The sequence below is a fragment of the Passer domesticus genome, chromosome 3, assembly GCF_036417665.1.
Source record: "Passer domesticus isolate bPasDom1 chromosome 3, bPasDom1.hap1, whole genome shotgun sequence".
NCBI lineage: Eukaryota > Metazoa > Chordata > Aves > Passeriformes > Passeridae > Passer > Passer domesticus.
In genome coordinates this window covers 53,629,473-53,647,696 of record NC_087476.1, presented here as the reverse complement: position 1 = coordinate 53,647,696, position 18,224 = coordinate 53,629,473, and the positions used below count along the sequence as shown (strand labels likewise).

Genomic DNA, 18,224 nt, shown 5'->3' with positions numbered 1-18,224 from the left:
AAATCTATTCACTGGAGATGCCCAGAGGATTAATAATTTAAATAAAAACAATCAGGACTGAGCTAGTGTTTTATAGTCAAAAAATGTCTTTTCCCTATACTATTTCCCCTTCTAGTGCATAAATAATTCCTCTAGCATTAGTGGAGCTATGCTAATTTATACCCACAGAGGACTTGGTCTCAAAAGCCTAATTTAGATGACAAGACTGAAGTGCAAAGACTTGCCATTTTTATTTGTATGTAAAGCACCAGCACTCAAGTAGTTGCATGTCATTAAATTATTTCTAGAAAATAAATTGCCATTTGGAAGGTTTGCTCTTGGGTGAAATTACATCTTTTTGTATGACTTTAGACAGATGCAATGAGTTAATTTGAACAGCTGCTCTTCAGTTCCCTAATTTTGTTCTATCTCCCATTTCTCCATTACTGAGCATGCCCTCTTCACTACATCTGACTGAAATGAATACATCCTTGGACAGTAGCTCCTGCACTTCATTGCAATGTTTCCTCTGTTCTGAAGGGTCTTGGTAAAAAATGGGGTGGTAGGGCAAAAAGCAGTTCGATGCCAGCTATACCTCCTGGGACAACTGAAAGTTGGATGTTTTAACCATCAAAGCTCCTTCTTCCTCAGTTGTAATTTTTTTTGTTGCGCAGCACAGAATTTCACCCTGGGGTTTTGACTGAATAGTGATGGATTTGATAACAGTCTCACCTGCACACTGGACATGTAGCCATTAATGGGGCACTTAATTTCAGAGGAACCATGAGATTAAGACAGGTCACATTCTCCTACTTTTCAAGCCTCCTGTTGGTACTTTCATAAAGACTGTGTTCTGTATTCAGCAGTCAATTTTCTCTGCATTAATTGCTGTAGTATTTGCCTTAGTGGTACCTGAGGCATGTTTCCATGTAGCTCTCCTCCAGCTCTGAAGTCACACATTAGCTTTTCCTTGCAACAAAATTATTTTGAAGTCAGCGGGACAGCCGCAAACATACATAAGTGTTTTTAAACATGAGAGGGTTGTCTTGTTTGCAAACAGTGAAGAAGAGAGGAATCTTGCTCAAAGATCTTGCCATCTGGGGAGGAAAAAAATAGACCTGCCAAAATAGCATGTATCAAGGTTAAGGCTTGTGTTGCATTTGATGTAACTGAAACAGAAAACTTATGAGGCCTGAAAAGACACTATGGGTAGTGAGGCAAGCTATGAACTGATCCCATTGCTTACTAGCATTTGCTTTTGTGCCTGTCATTTAATCTCAATATTCATCTATGCTTACCTGCCTCATGGCCCTGTGGAGTGCACTGTACTGCATTCTGCTTCCTATTTTGTGCAAGGCAGGTCCCCTTGGTGACTCAGATAACGCTGTGAGTGGCTCGGTAATTGTTGTTGTGGTGACCCAAATACAGGGTGAACCTTCACTAAACACAGCTCTTTGTTTTGAGGAATCAGGTTTACATTTTTTCCAGTGGGTTTAGGATATTGGGGTTCTGATGAGAACATTTATGTAAGGATACCTTTTTTTTTTTTTATAAACAAGTTGGTTATTGGAGATGATTTTCTTTATTAGCTGAGTATATGGAAATCAATTGAACTTCGCACCCTTAATCATAACTTCAGGGAAGTTTTCTGACCTCAGACCTCTGCTTCATTTACAATAGTTCCATCATTCTGTTCAAAATATATTTTATAAATATATCAATATTTGTGATGTGTGCATGGGTCAGTTTTGTCAAGGCTAAGGCAAGCTGTAGTTTTTTCCACATTTTCATGTTGCTATTGGCTGTACAAGAGAACTATATAAGGGTAATATGAAAAGGGATGGGAACAAAAGGCTGCTCCTAGCTATAAGAATCCTGGGGAGGTATTTAATACTTGCAGTTCTCCACAGCTTCAGTTTCTAGGCAGCAGGAGAGCTTCTCACACCTGGGGACTTGCCTTAGCTGATCACTGAAAATAAGAGTAGGATATTTGGATGAGATAAAATTCCACTAGGAAACGGTGTGATGGTAAAAATCCATTTCACAGATATTTATAGTCATCACATCACCTACAGGGTCGTATGGAATGAGGGTCTTGAGGTCTCTGAGCCCTGCAGAAACACGCAGTGAGTGGCAATCCCAGCAGATATCCTTATGTTCTAAATAGGTGGAGAACGCATGTCAGAGGGAATAGACAGCAGACAACTTGCCTGCAGTCACTCAGCAGGTTAGTGGTGAGGCTTCGTGGCTAGCAGACCTGTTTTGTCCTGAACTAAATCTCTCAGCAGAACTTTTTCTCTGTAGTTTTCAACCAAAAAAAAAAATAGAATGAGATTCCAGATACAAAGTTTGTCAGTCAGCCTACAAAATGAATTCACAACAACCACAGTATTTTTTAAGGGTGTAGTTGTCATGAGTTTGTAAAGTGTCCCTACACATCTCCATCAAGTCTTAGGAAGAAGTTCTGTGATAAAATAGCCTTGTGAGATAGTGTTAGGTATGAGTTTTGCAAAATAATTCTGAAGCAGTTGGAGATTATCACCAGGCAGCTCTTTCTTGAATGACACCCACTTTTGTACTGACAACCAGAATAAATTTGCCACCTTACACTCCAGGAATTCCCTCCTCTTCCTCCCTTTATAGTGGAAAAATGAAATTTATGCAGGCAAAAAGAAATGCTATGGCACTTGACTGCTGTACTTAGCTCTCCTCTGGAACAAAATCCTTGAGACTATTTTGTGCCAAAATGTGTTACTGTTTCCCTGGCCCAAAACATTGAATTCTACCATGACCACGAGAGAACTGAATTCAGAGGACTGCCTGAAGTGGAGAATTTTGGTCAGGTGTGAAATAAATGCTTTCAAAGAGGCAATTTTGAAAGGAAGAAATTTGAGATGGACAAAAGGAGCTGTTTTAACAAAAAATAAATCCTACTCTTCTGTACTACTGCTCTGAACCTTTAAATTACTTTGCAACTATTGATAAATTGATTTTCATTGATAAACTATCTTTCACAGTAGTGAAAATGTGTGTGGTTCCACTCTTGCATGCATGAACTGCTAAAATCTGATCAATTGTTTAAGACTGGGATTTGATTTGGCCTCTTCATTTTATGCCTCTGTAAAGATAGCATGCTCAGTAAAGTAACACCTGCCTACCTCAGAAATCTACTACAGACCTTCGGTTTAGCTTTGTCTTCCACTTAGGGCTGTGACCTAAAAATTACTAAGCAAAATAAAGATACATCTTGATTTTATTTAATGTCCTTGTGATATATGTCTAGCAAATAATAAATAACTAAATAAGCCTTTTGGTCCATAAGAGGAAAAGCAACATACACCCTGATATATTTACTTGAACCTGGGCTGACTTCCCTACTTTTATCACAAGCAAGACAAAAGTAACCATTGGGAGTAAGAGATGTGCAAGACTGTAAGAAAACAGAGTATATTAATGAAAAGTACTCAGCAGAGAGCCTATTACAGTATCTGTCCTCTCTCCTGTGCCACTGCAGAGCTAAAAGTGATTGATAATAACCTTGTAGTTACTGTACAATTTTCCTACAATTTTATCGTTGCAGTCATGGCATTGATCTACAGTTAAATGAGATAATTCCTGTGTGCTATCTTGCCAGTCTGCCAGGAGCAATGTACCAATTGTACCTGTAAAGTCACAAAAAAAAAAAAAAAAAGAATACCTGCTTGAATCCAGGGCTTAATATAGAAGTTTTAGATAGCTACATTATGGAATTGCTATAAAGAATATTTTTAAGTTTGTAAGAGAAATGTGATGAGGACTATTCAAACCTAGAAATTTCTATCAGTAATACTGCTTTTATCAGAAAAATATTTAATAGTCTCTGCTTTTTTCCTTTCACTATATGAATGTTGCAAAGCCTCTTTTTTTTTCTGGGGGGGGAGGTATGAAAAATTGTAACTGCAGTCTTACTTATATTAAGTTCTAAGATATGAGAAAATGTTTATGCTACAAAACTGCAAAAGATAGACTATTAAAAAAAACCAAAATGAAGTGACTCAAAATACAAGATCTTTTATTTTTGCTTTATTTCTGATGGATCAAAATTCAAGCTCTTAGAAATTTTACTGGAAAATTCTAAAGAAAGCCTACTTTAGACTAGAAACCATTCAGTTCAGTGAAAACTTTATGAGGCTTTCAGAGAGATGTGTGAATCTTTCACCCACATTTCTTCTCAAATGTCTTCTTTCACCCAACCCCCTAAACTTAAAATGAAACTTTTGGGTCACAAAACCACACAGACCACCTCCTGCAAAGGCTTGCTAAAACCAGAACACAGTAAAACTCACTGACTTCAAAAAGCTCTGCACTGTAAGTGTGGCTTCCTACTCCTCCCTGGGTCTAGCTCTCACTTGCATTAAAGCTTCTTTTTAGTTCTGCAGTGCAAAATGGGGCCTCAAAAGTTACTGTCACATGAGATGTGTTTCCCTGTTGCTAACACGCTGGCTACAGAGGTGGCCAAATGGTCTAGGAGGAGTCAGAAGTTGCTGACCCAATAAATTCTGTCTTCAAATGATGCATCGGGGGTGCCCTCAGGTTGCCTATGACACAGCTTTTTAATTCACAGTAGGATTCAATAATTTGGGAGTTTATGTCTTTGGAAATGAATAGTGCTGAAGGGAAGGCTTCTGCTGGCAAACAAGACTGTGGCATCCACAAATGTTGCTGCCTCACAGATGCTCTTTGATGATCCATGTGAAATTAATGAGAGATTTCAGTCCAGCTCCAGGTAGATTTGAGAATTTTCTCCCTAGAGCCATTGTCACATGCAGTGTCACCTGCTGTTGATCTTATTAGTTATCTAGGAAGCTGAAGTAAGTGTTGGATGGTGAGACTAACCTGAAACCTGCATTACTTTTACAAGGTTTCAAATGTCACAGGCGCCTGGAAAACATAGATGGATTTGTTAGTTCTGAAGTTTTCTACACCTAAGTAAATAAAAGACTATTAAACCAGAGAATTAATGACAGCAAACAGTATATTCTTTTATTCTTGTCAGTCTTCTTATATATTCACAAAGAAGCAAATAAATAAATTATGTCAATTTATTTTCTCTGGTTTTTATTTGAATTTTGGTAGCACCCACAATATGTTAAGAACTGTCCTCATCTGTGGAAACATACAGTTTGTTCCCAGAATACCTTTTGGTTTAAGATGTACAAGATTTATATATCTGACAGATTATTCATCTTCCTTTGTCCCTGAAAACACATACTGCTGTAGAAAACATTGTTTCCAAGGTCCTGACTTCACCAGCTGTTAGGCTTGTAAAAGACCATGGTGAGATTTTCCACTTACCAAAGGGGATTATTCACCATAATAAACTTCAGTATGTGTGAATGTGTGGGTCTCTGAGGCTCTGCTCCTGTAAACAATAAAACATGTGCATAGCTGTACTCACCCAAAGATGCACACTGATTTTAATAGACTGATTTCTTCAGCTGGTTATTGCATTAATCTTTTTCTCACTGGGTCAAGAAGACACCAACAGCCAAAACCAGCCAAATGAATTTGAGAATTTGTCTTGCCTTCACTAAACTCTCAACAAGCCATTTTTCAACCAGCTTGAAACAAGTACCAGCCACTTCCTCTTTCTGCAGCTTGGCCAGGCTCATTACAGGTTTGCCATTTTGATTCAGCTGGGACAACCTCACTTCTGCCACATGCCTCCCTGCTTGCACGTTCCACAGCACTCCTGGCATGCTCATGGCTGGCTGGAGGCACAGCTGGGAGGCAGCCTTGTTTTCCAGGAGCTAAAACATTTTGCATCTGCTCAATGCTGTGTCCCTGTGCAGCACTCTATTTCAACAAGCTGTGGTTTTTGTAAAATCACACAAAAGAACAGCTCTGAAGAGAGAAATGTCTTCTCACATCCGGCTTCTTTCTTCCCCAAGCCCTTTGTTTCTGGTTGGCAGTGCCAGGCAGTTTCCTGAAGCAACGACCAACTCCTGCCATTGCAACCAAAAGCCCAGCCTCTTCCTCTCCTACCTGCCCTCATTTTGCAAACCAAATGAAGGGAATTATAGAAGGTTGGAGGTCAGCAGTCATTTCAGTGAGGAACAAAGTCCTGCTGTTGCCAAAGCTGCCGGTTTGATCGGACACATTTGCCTTTTTTCTCCGGAGCCAAAGCACGAGAGCCAAGTTGATAGATCTGAAAGAGCAATGTTGTTTGCAAACTTTTCTGAAATATGGATCATAATCATCTCTTGATAATCTGACATATAACGCATGTTGTTGAGGGGAGGCCTAGCCTGCATGTTTGGGCTATTTACTGTTAGGAAGAGTGAGAAAATTTTCTTTCCTGTGCAATTAATAGAACTGCCAATATTACCTCTCAAAACTGGCATAAGATTGATGTAATAATAATCTCTTTTAAAACCTCATGTGAACTCATTTATAGTCATCTCAGTTTCCAAGTCCTGAGAAGAAAATATTCACATCTGAAAAAAGACCCAGCTGACCATCTGAATGTTGAACACAAAACTTCAGGAGAAGACAGCATTGTTTTTAAAGGCTGGCTGCTGAACTGAAAAGCAAGTGTACAGTTAAGTTTGGCTCAAAGACTGACCGAGAGGAAATTTTAGGCTGCAGAAATAAAATCTTTTCTAAATCCCCAAGGTAATTCAGTGGGCTGATGAAACCAAAGCTGTCTTATGGATGAAAATCAAGGGAGTTACACAAGTTACAAGCCTTGTGTCAGTAGTTTGAAGACTTGTCCACCAAGCAAGTATTTATTTGCTCAAAGAATCTTCTGTCTAGTGTATATGTGTATATGTGGTCATTGTGAAAAAGCCCTGTGAAAATGTTTGTGGATGCCCTAACAGGGCAGAATTTCACAGCATAACTCTCCATGCCAACAGCTGTTTAATGCTTCAGTCAGCTGCTGTAGTGCTTAAAGCCCCACCAACCTGGATGTCTTCTTGGGTTCTGTAAATGTGTAAATGCAGAGAATTATTTACTTCATTATTTTGTTTAGGAAATGTAGATACTTACAATTTAGAATGTCTTCTGCACACAGAATCTTTCTGCAAGGTTTTGAACAGCAGGTTCAAAAGGACAGGTTTGGTACATTAAACTACCTGCCATGTTCAGATACTGTTTCATGAATCTGGACATATGTTGAACATGAATGAACATGAACTGGGGGAGAGCAATCTCCACTTTCAAGGTTGTGCAATCCTTAGTGTCATCTACAGAATGGTGGAACTAACCACCAAGGTATATCTTAGGTATGAAGAAAAATTACTGAATGTTCACCTTCGTCTGCTATTTGACATTTCCTAGCATATGAGCAAAGCACCACCATCAGTGTTTTCCATGCTGCTTCTTAGATTGACTTTCCAGTTGCCTTTTTTTTTTTTTTTTGGTAAGCTAGGAAATAATGGGTTGATATCCTCTCTTTTCAGCAGATTATTTCTGAATAGGCTTAAAAGGCCTTCTAAATGCCACTGAGGCATAACTCTGAACACTGTTGGAGTGCCAGGCCTGTCCTACAAAGCCAGCTCTCAGGAGAGACCCTGGAAAGGGAGTGGATGCAACAAAAGCAATGGAAAACAGTTATGAGCACAGAGGGATATTCAATTCTCATTCTCACAGCTTGGTGTTGGGGATGATTGGGCTACAGCCTCTCTCTGGGAGAGAACCCAGACCTCCAGTGGAGTCAGTGCCTAGGAGGGAGGGTGATTCAAGCCAGGGTTTGGAGCTGGAGGCAGAAGTGGGCACATGGTATCACACAGTTTCATTTTGATACCCGGGAGTAAATGGTTTTGAAAGCCTTTCTTTCCCTTAATGTTAGCTCCCTGTAATGAGTTGAGAAAATTCTAAATCTAAAATGCCAACAGCCAGAAACAGACCAAAAACACTTATTTTAACACTTTTGGTAAGTATTTGTAATCAGAAGTGAATTTTTTTTCTGGTGGGTAGGTACTTCCCAATTTGCCAAAAGTATCAGGATGTGAACATCCTTTCTGATGAGGAAAAATCCAGATCCTTTACAGGCTGTGATTCAGTGTTGCCAACAAACCAAAGACCCCTGTGACTTGGCTGGGTTTGCTCACCACTGGTGTGCAGTTCAGCACAGCTGCAAGGGAATTAATTGTCAGGACTTTGAAATTATGTCAGAAAATAAAGAATAAAAAAGGAAGTGAAAAATGGGGCAGAACAGTTTCTTTCTGACAAAACAGGCTGGCTTCTAGTGGGCAAGTTGAAATATTTATATACTCATATCTCTGTGTACATTTATATGTGCGTATGTGTGTGTGAAAGCAAAATTCTTGAAGGAATTGAAATGTTGCAGAAATACCTGTTAGAATAGCAATGCATTTTGCTAATAAAATAACCCATTTTCCTTTCACTCCTGCTGTTACATTCCCTGCTGTGGCCTGGAAACCAGATGATTTTGAAAAACAAGAAGCCTGATGCTGAATTCAGCCATGACTGAGCAAATCCAGAATAATGCTTTCAAATTACAGGGAATGAGTGCAGATTTGCACCCAGGGTCTGAGGACCAAATCCAGTCTGAAGTAATTAATTCCTACCAACTCAGTGTCCTGCTGCTTTCCCCAGGCTGATGTCTGCTGCACACAGCATTTTTTGTCAAGCAGGAAGAGGAAGTAGAGGGTGAGTTCTGCAGCTGGACTTGCAGACTCGTGCTAGGAAGGCCAGCACAACAGTAAGAACTTCAAAGGAATTTATTTTAAAATCTCACTCCTCCATTCTCCCCCCACCCCCACACACACACACTCATACCCCACCTCACCCCCAGTCTCTGTAGGACCACAGTTAGAGGAAATGGGGCAGGATACATTCAGACTAAGGGGAGTCAGAACAAGGCTGGAAGCAGATCAGGAGCTCAAGGGGAGACTGGACAAATACTTGGAAGAGACACCCTTTGAGTGTTACTAAGACATAAACCATGTCAAACTCAGGAAATTCCCTGAGCTGAAAATAGTAAGAGGTTGAGAGTGTATTTGGGTGTAATAGATCCTGACTTGCTCTGTTCTTACTCTTCCTTGGTTCTGCTTAAGGCAATGGGGAAGCAAAAATACTCTGTGAGATGCATTTTGACCTTAACCAGTGTGGATGTTATTTAAATATCCAGGGGCAGTGAAGATCTGAGGACTGAGGGAAAGACAGATGGAACAACAGTGCAGTGTGGGCTACCTCCTTTGGAGTCCTGTGTCAGGACTTACAGGAAATTTCATTCTTCTTTTCATTTAGTTTCAATTCAATTTTCCACACACTAAACTGCACTTACATTCACATCATTTTCAGCCTTCAGATTTCAATCTGTTGAGTATATTCCATCTCCAATTTGGCAAACCTGCAGCTAATTATCTGTCCCTTGTAATTATATTTTCAGTTAATGTTCCATTAAAGACAAATGAAAAGGATCTGCATTAAGTGGTGATAGCACAAAATACAGCATTTCATAGTCTTTGAACAAACAAGCAGTTTCATTTGCCAAGGTGAGGTGCATTTGTAATACAGAAGTAGACCTCATTTATTTAGGTCTTCAGGTGTATACTTTTTTCCTCCCAAGAACTTCACTGTTTACTGGCTGGCTAGCCCAGGAGAAAAGCAAAGCCAGCCTTGGGGTAAAGCATCATACTGACTATGAAACTATGGGATCCTTTTCTTGCTTCCTTTCAGGACTGTTGTGAGTGCCATGGAAACCAGGATTTCCACAGGCTAATACTAACTGAGTTTCATTGCCCAATCTGAAACAGCCCATGCCTAATTTTTTAGCTGAGTGCTCACAAGTGTGGCTGCAATTTCTGTGCCTGATGGCAGGGAAGGCAGGCTGGTGAAGAGCTCAGGGTGTGTAGAAAGGTGACAGCTGGTGGCATCTCACCAGTTCCTACCCACTTTTTGAAGCAATGTGGAAAAGAATACATTTTGACTTGCCAGCATGTAAAATGCAGAAAACAATACTTTTCTTTCACTGCATGGTGTGTTAAAGAGACAAAGTGCTGTTTAAGACTAAGTACTCAGAAAAAAAGCCAAACCTTAACATAAAGACATCACTGCAAAAATAAATGTAATATTATCATCCACATTATAGTAAAGATGAAAAAACTATTCTGTACTCTGAGGCAGTGGGGATCAAGCACTCCCCCCTTTATGTATTTAGCAGGGAGAGAAAAGGGAAGAGATGGAGCTGGGAGAGCATTATGCAGCTCTGTATTTTGCATTTGAACTATTGCTAAAAGATTTTTAAATAGCCTTTTTGATTTCTAACACTAAACCCAAGGTGTAAGCCTGATGATTTTGTGCAGGTTAATACAGCATTGCTTCATCCCAGGCCACTCAAGGGTGCCCAAAATAATTTTCTCTTCTCTTGCTTGTTCACACACAGAGCAGGAAAACTATCTGGGAAAAGGGGCTTCCAGTTTTAGTTACCCAGAGATATAAAAGACCTTTGGTAGCAAAACTTAATTCTAAAGTCTCTTGACACACAATTGGTATTATTCTGGGAAAATCTGGGGGGGAGAAAAAGATCTCATTCAACAAATGATTAAATAAACTCTATGAGCAGTGAATGAGTACATGAAAGTCATTGGATTAAGAACTAAAATCTTGGGACTCTGAATTTTCAGAGCAAGCAAAGAATTTCTGTAGGATGCAATAGAAATACACTCTAGTGTAGCTTTTTATTGATTACATAATGCAATTTATTTTGTTTCCATTCACTGCAGAAAATTTACCTGAACTGTGGGGACTTTCAGTGAAGAGTGGCAGCATTTCCTTACCTCCTTAAAGCCCTCACAAAATTTCCTAAAAAAACATGTACTGTTCAGGTACAACAGCCCTTTCTAAAGGCCATCCTGCCAGCTGGATCCCGTTTTTCCCTCTGTTTATTATTCCCCGCCTCCCCCACCACAATTATTAAACTCCAGCCTGTTACAAGATCTTAACGTTTCACTACATCGCATCCCAAAAAATCATCAAATCTGATCAAGCCTTGTTTCATCTCTCTCTGTAGTCCCAGGAACTATTGTGTGTCGTTTCAAATGGGGAGAGAGGGGTGGACCAGAAGGAGAAATCTTTGCCGGAGGAGAGGTGGGATGCCAGGCTTTCCAGTTTCACGGCTGAGCCGCGGTCCCCGGTTCCGCGGGGAGCGCTCGGCCGAGCTGCGGGATGCGCCGGGATGCGCCGGGATGCGCCGGGATGCGCCGGGATGCGGAGCCCCCTAGCGGTGCCCGCCGCCTGCTTCCCCGCTTATTCCTTTTGTCGTGGGTTTTTTTGTCATTCCTTCTATACCATCGGTTGTCCCAACTCACAGACAAATCGCGTGTCGGGCACAGCGCGGTGTCGCTGGTTTCTCCAAGACCAATCGGCTTGGTACATTATTTTCTTTTATTTTTGTCGGAATGGATCTGGCTGGAACACGGCTTTCTTCTCTGGTTTGTTTTGGTTTTAAATTCAAGTATTCTTGTTGAAACTCTGAACAGGGATTGACTAATCCTGTCCCTACTATTAGGAAAATGTAAGAGTTTAAATACACTGTTTGAACCCTTAGAATGTGTCTACAGTAGCATTAGCCTACAATCAAGAATGATTTTATTTATATTTTTCTGCTTTTTAACCTTTGGGAAAGGAACCAGGGGCAACCTGGTCTAGTGGAAGGTGTTCCTGCCCATGGCAGTGTGGGTGGAACTAGATGGTCCTTAAGGTCTTTTCCAGCCCAAATCATTCTACGATTCTGTGATAAAACCCAGATTACTGACAATGAAAGACAAATTAACTGAGATATTGTTGGTATGTAGAGAAAGTACCTTGTGAGGAAGACATTTATTAAACACCTGAATCTAGATCACAAAATTTAATTTGTTCATGTGGTTTTTGCCTCTTTTAGGCAGATAATAACTCACAAATGAACATAATCTTGTTTCTGTCTTTGAAATTATATAACCTTGATCCCTTCTTTGTCAAAATTGTTAATCTGCATTTTATAGTACCTTATGAGTCCTGCAGGCAAATAATAATTCTCCAAAGTGCTCTCATCCTGTATATTAATAAGACTAAATGAGGACCCTCTTTATTGCCCATGGCCTTTCTGAAGTATCTTCTAACTAGCTCTTCTCCTTTTCCACACTCCAGTGGACTGTGGAAAATGAAGACTTGATACCATGTACTGGAATCAGTGCAATGGGAAAGACTGTTAAAATTCTTTACTACAAACTCATAGACCCTTGTCAGTACTCTTTGCTATGGGTACACTGTGCCCTTGCAAAAATTACCTGCATGTGCAAGGTAAGTTGGCTTGCCAATAGATCATGCAAGACGGCTACCTTGGGATACAAGTGAATAATAATCCAAAGGTAATTGTTTCTTTTCATGTGGAATGAATCAATCTTAATTGTCTGCCATAATAATGTAGATTTTGAGACATGTCAGCAGTTCCCATGTGTGTGTTCCCATTATTCAAATTTGTGTTTCCCATCTGTTAGGTAAGAGCACCCATTCAGATTTTTAGTCAGACAGTAGGTGAAATATATTTTCATAAAATCATAGAATGGTTTAGGTTGGAAGGGGCCTTGAAGGTCACCTTGTTCCAACCCCCTGCCATGGGCTGGGACACCTTATCTTGGATCAGGTTGCTCAAAGCCCCATTCCAACCTGGCCTTGAACACTTCTAGGGATGGGGCATCCACAGTTTCCCTAGGCAGCCTGTGCCAGTACCTCACACCCTCACAGAAAATAATTTCTTCCTAAAATCTAATCTAAACCTACTGACTTTCAACTTAAAACAACTCCTTTTGTCCTATCACTATGCTACCTGATAAAAAGCCCCTCTCTTCTTTACTGTAAACGCACTTTAGGTACTGGAAAGCTGCCAGAAGGTGTCCCCGGAGCCTTCTCTTCTTCAGGCTGAACAATCCCAGTTCTCTCAGCCTATTTTCATATCAAATGTGCTCCAGATCATGTTTGTGGCCCTCCTTTGGACCCACTCCAGCAGATCAATGTTTTTCTTGTGTTGGGTGCCCCAGAGTTAGATGCAGTACTCTGGGTGGGGTTCCAGCAGAGTGGAATGTAGGGGGATCACCTGATGATGAGCATTGGTGTAAATCCGACCACTGTAGTTACCGCAGAATGTACTCCAACATATGCTCTTCCAGCCCAAAAGTAATTCAGATCTGTGACTCAGGATGGTCTAAGGCTCTGAATGTGATGGTATTTACTCTGGCTGATACATGGGAAACAAAATCTGAGATTATTTTCTAACCCACTGTAATTCCAAACTGTCCCTGCAGAAAATCACGCAGATAAAATGACTGTGGGAGCAAAATTAGATAGGTAGGTTGTAATTCTGTAGGTTCTGAAGCTCATGAAGTCTTCTTTATAAATCAACGACTATGAATACTGATATGTCTCTCTCTACCACCCTCTCTCAATTTCCTTGAAATACTCTGCAAAATATTTAAAACTAAAACTTCATGCAGCCTGGTTTGGGCTTTCTGGTGAATACAGTGCTGTGTGACCTTCTTACAGAAATGTCGTACGCAGCTTGTGGGGATAAATTGTCTTTTTTGTCTGTGTTTGGATAGTGAAATCATTCATCACACTTTCATTCTATGTATACATCTTTTTATTCTGGTGGAAAGGTGCATGCAGCAATTAAGCATTTTAGAGATAAATATACCCATGCAGTTTATGCTAAAGCAATAAATATGTATCTGGAGATTTGGCTTGGGTTTCTGATGGCTGTAAATACTGCCACTCCAAGCTGTTTTTAAAGATTGCAGTAAAAGGTTTATGTTCTGTATCTACCAGCATGGGTGACTTATAATAATGTACTCCAAAGGTGTAGTGCCATGTCCTGCACTGATTGCTCCAGCAATGAGTACTCCTCTTCACTAGAGCCACTTGTAATCACGTAACAGCTTGACTTTCAGCCTGGAAAAGCATCCTTTTGTCAGATTGGATTATGGCACTGTGTCTCCCACCACATTTTCAGAGGTTATGACAGCTGTTGGTTTCATATTTGCTTCCAAATTTTTCTGTACTTAAAACAAATGTTTTCTTCTTTACTCTGAATGTTCTAGATGATGTTGAGGTGTTCTTTACTTTAATAAAAAGTCAACCAAACAATAATGTGAATTATGAACATGAATTATTTTGGTTTTTGTAACTAGAGTTAAAAGACTTTTTTTTTACTTGCTCTAAGAGCTTCTCCTTCTTCTGTTTTATCTCAGTGGTTACAATAATTTTGGTGGACACCTCCAGAGTTGGAGAAGGATGAGGGTTGTTGTTTGTTTGTTTTATGGTTTTGTTATTGCTGGTTTTGTGGGGGTTTTTGGTGGGTTTTTTTTTTTTTTGGTTGACTGGGGATTTGGGGTGTTTTTTGTAAGAACTTCTGTGCTATTTTATGGGCCAATTGAGTATTTGTGACCAAATACTGGTGTCTGAAGCATTTGTGGGGTAGGGATTGCCTTCAGTATTTTTGGGTTGTATCTTGCAAAGGAGAAGGAATTTCCAGAGTCAGTGCATCATGAGTTATAATTGGACTCCTGGAAGGGGAAAGATTAAAGACCAGAAACTATTTTACCTAAAGAAGAGGTGACTCAAGAAAAAGAGTAAAAATCTGAATGATGGGAGAAAAATAATGAAATTAAGAGTTAGGGAAGTAAAAAGAAACCTTGTAACCCAGAGCAGAAATAAACTCTGGAACTCATTGCCACATGATATTGATAACAGAAATGTAAATGAGTTCAAAAAACAATTTGACACAGTAATGAAAAAATATTCATATGGATACAATTGTTGATAGCCCAGATTTTTACAATTGTTGATAGCCCAAATTTTTACAATTGTTGATAGCCCAAATTTTTTAAGTCAGAGGAGAACACAGCTGGAACTGTGAGAGGAGGATGAGAGCAAACACTTATGTTGTAAGGGATATCAGCATTTTGGGGACAGGTTTTGTGCAACTGTGGTTGTAGATAGGGAAAACATTACTATTTGGCCAGTGCCACTGATAAGAGCTATTGTCAAGATTTCACAGCTTCTGGAGCCGACAAGCAGAGGGAAGCCTTGCAGAAGAGAGTTCATGTACACACACACACAGATGCAGTGCATTAAACTCGTCAGGTGATGGAGGAAAAAAAGGGAAACTAATTCAAACCCCTCACTCTGAAACTCAGTTTGTTTCTGCAGTGTCTTCAGTTTGTGCACCTTTGACAAACACTGCACTCATTTACGGCTTCTGCTGAATTCTGACACTTCTGTTCTTGCTAAAGTGATGCATCTCCAGTCTTTTTGTTCTCACTTTAGCTCTCACAGTTTTTTTGTGTTTATCCTTTTCAATGTAACACCTCTTGTTTCCTGAGAAGGACTGTGCATATTTAGACTCATTTACCTTTACAGATTTGTGTTTTGACTCCTGAGTTGTTCCTGGACCACAAGCAAACCGGAAGATGTAATGGGAAATTCTTAGTCATCGCTGTAAAATTTTTAGTTTATGCACCTGTAGATGTTGGTTTTATTTTCCAAATGCTGAGATTTGGGGTTTCCTCATGAGTAGTCTTTTATAACAAATGACTGCAGCTCAGATTATAAGTTTTTAATTGAATTAATGTTTTTTTTTTTCTCTGGCAGTAGCTATTGAAAATCATGGCTGATATCCTGACTTCTTTAAATTAGTAGAACAATGACTCTGCCTAGATAGAAACTCTGTGCTGTTAAGTTTGCCAAGTATTTGAAAGACAGCTGTAAGACTTTTCTGTTACATAGTTTTAAAAAAGAAACTTATCTTTGTTGGTCTCTAGTATAATTGCTATCTATAGTGCTATTAAGGATGCTAAAATGCTATCAGATTTCAGCATAAAGTGATGTGACAGTTCATTTTCTGTAATCCTATTTGTTTTTAAATGTTTAAGTTTTGCATATTTTAATTTGTTTACAAGGTGCCCCAGGTAACAATTTTTCACAGCATGTGGTTTTGCTGATGAATTATAAGATTAGCACAAATTCCAGATACATTTTTCTTAATGAGGGTATCTTTCTATTTTGATACCAAGGCCTGTTTTTAATTAGTTAAGGCAATGCAAAATAAATAAACTCAACATGCTCATACATCACATTGATTGCTAGTATTAATAGGGTAAATAAGGAGCTGACTAGAAAATAAGAGAATTCACACTTTCAAAAAAAAAAAATTCTTTTTTTTGTGTCTGCGGTTTAAATTAAGGCTCCATCCTTCCCTGAAAGCTGACCACTAAGTGAAACCTTCCTGTGTGCTTAGTATGCCAAACAACTGGAACACAGGAATAATCTGCCTATGAATAATAGTTACCCTGCCCTTCCCATTACCTTTGATTTGTGATAAAGAGGTATGACTTGTGGAAACCCAGAGCACTGGGAATATTTCTCTGCCTGCTCTGGGTTTTCTGACCTGCAGGGGAGCACTGACTTTGACCCTCATTCATGAAGAAAGTTTCCAGGTTTCAAGATAAACTAGAATCCACAAACATGGATTATAGACTATAGAGAGTAGTATAGGTGTATCACTTGGTGAGAAATTTAGGTTTGGGATTTTTAGTATTTTGTGGATGGAAGCAAGATGGAGGGCACAGGGTGTCATCCTGGGTTTCTTCTTCATGCTTCTTCTTCCTTCTTCTTCACGGGTTTGGGTGGCATTTTGTAATTGGGCAGAAAAGTCCGCATTGCGTGCTCCCAGGGATCAGCTATTGAGTTAAAAGGGAAAATAATCTAGGTGTCAGTTCTTAATTGGATACTTTAGTCTTAAAAAACAAGAGATAGTTAGCCATTTTGTGCCTTCTAATGAAAAGCTGCCGAACTCACAGTAGTGAGACTCTTTTACTGATAAGAAATAATAAACACCTGAATCCAAACATGAACTGTTGTCTCAAGTGCCTTCAATCCGGACCTAGAGAAACCAACAACTGGTACCCCAAAAACAACTGATACCAAGGATGGGACTCATTTAGTGGCAGCTCTGAAACATGGTTATTTAAGCATATATTTTCCCCAAGCAGAAGGTGGACCTTTTTCAATAACTGCTTATAAAATGAGTGGTCATATAATTGGGAGAGTCTGGCAACAAACAGGTGGGGTATACAGGCATGTTTAGGTGTTGAAGGTCAAGAAAAGGAGATGGAAGAAAGGCCATGCCCTTGTGGTGAAAGAAAGTTAAGCTCTCTGCTGTGAAGAATTTCTTCTGACATTTCTATCCTCTTGGCAAAGTATTTCTTAGCTGAATTTATCTTTCACAAAGCCCTGAGTTTTTTTGTGAATTACATCACTGCTTACAGCTTTGCTGGGCCTCAGAGATTCTTTTGCGACCAAGGCTAGCGCTCCTCATCCTTGTGCTCTACAAACTGTAGAGCACAAACATGCATTGAATACTGTAACTCAAATGACTCCTGTAGATAGATCCTGTGGGATTTTGTTAAGAAAAAGGAGAAAAGTAGCAGAGATTCCTCTATTTGAAAAATAAGGGTCTTCCATTTCTGCAGTGTTGTGACCCACCCACTGGGCAAAATCATCCCTGTGTTTTATGGATTTCAACCTAATCTGTTTTGCCTAATATACTCTTCCAAATTTTCTATTTTGATTACCAGAAACTTCTTTCTTTGCTAGCTGATATCTTTTTCCAAACAGGGCTAATCTTTTGTAAAACGTGGGCTTGTGTTGCGCCTTCGCAAATTGTGGGTTGATTCTGAAAAGATCAGATCCTGTCACTGTGTAGCTACTGTCAGATTTACCAACTTGACCTTATCTCTCTGAATAGGATGGGCTTTGTCATAGCTAAGGAAAAAATCTGCATTTGATTTTGAATGGAAAAATCTATACTGATTATTTTCTAAAATATATACTCTGGTCTGATGATTGCAATTGGTCTGTACCTACACTGCAGCTACTGTAGAGCTTCACCAAAGATATATTTTTGACACTTTTAATTGACTGTTACTTACACAGCTAAAAATATGTATTTGACTAAAAGTATTTATGACATAAATACCTCAAAATTAAAAATAAAACAACATAATTATGGAAAGGTGTGTATGAAGCTTGAATTTCAAGGGATGCAAATATTACAGCCATCTAACTTACTTTTTCCAATGTAATAAAACTATAACTAATAATGCCATAATTGTATGTTCCCATCATCTAACTATACTATGCTGTGAATGCTACTGGGTAAATGTAATTGAAATGTCAGACTTTATATGAGTTTATGATGT

General features: G+C 39.3%; 1 protein-coding gene across 2 annotated transcripts in view; it reads left to right on the top strand.

The window, feature by feature from the left end:
- Positions 1–18,224, top strand: part of THEMIS (thymocyte selection associated) — a 76,622-nt gene that overhangs the window by 43,206 nt on the left and 15,192 nt on the right. The gene's annotated exons all lie outside the window — the stretch shown is intronic.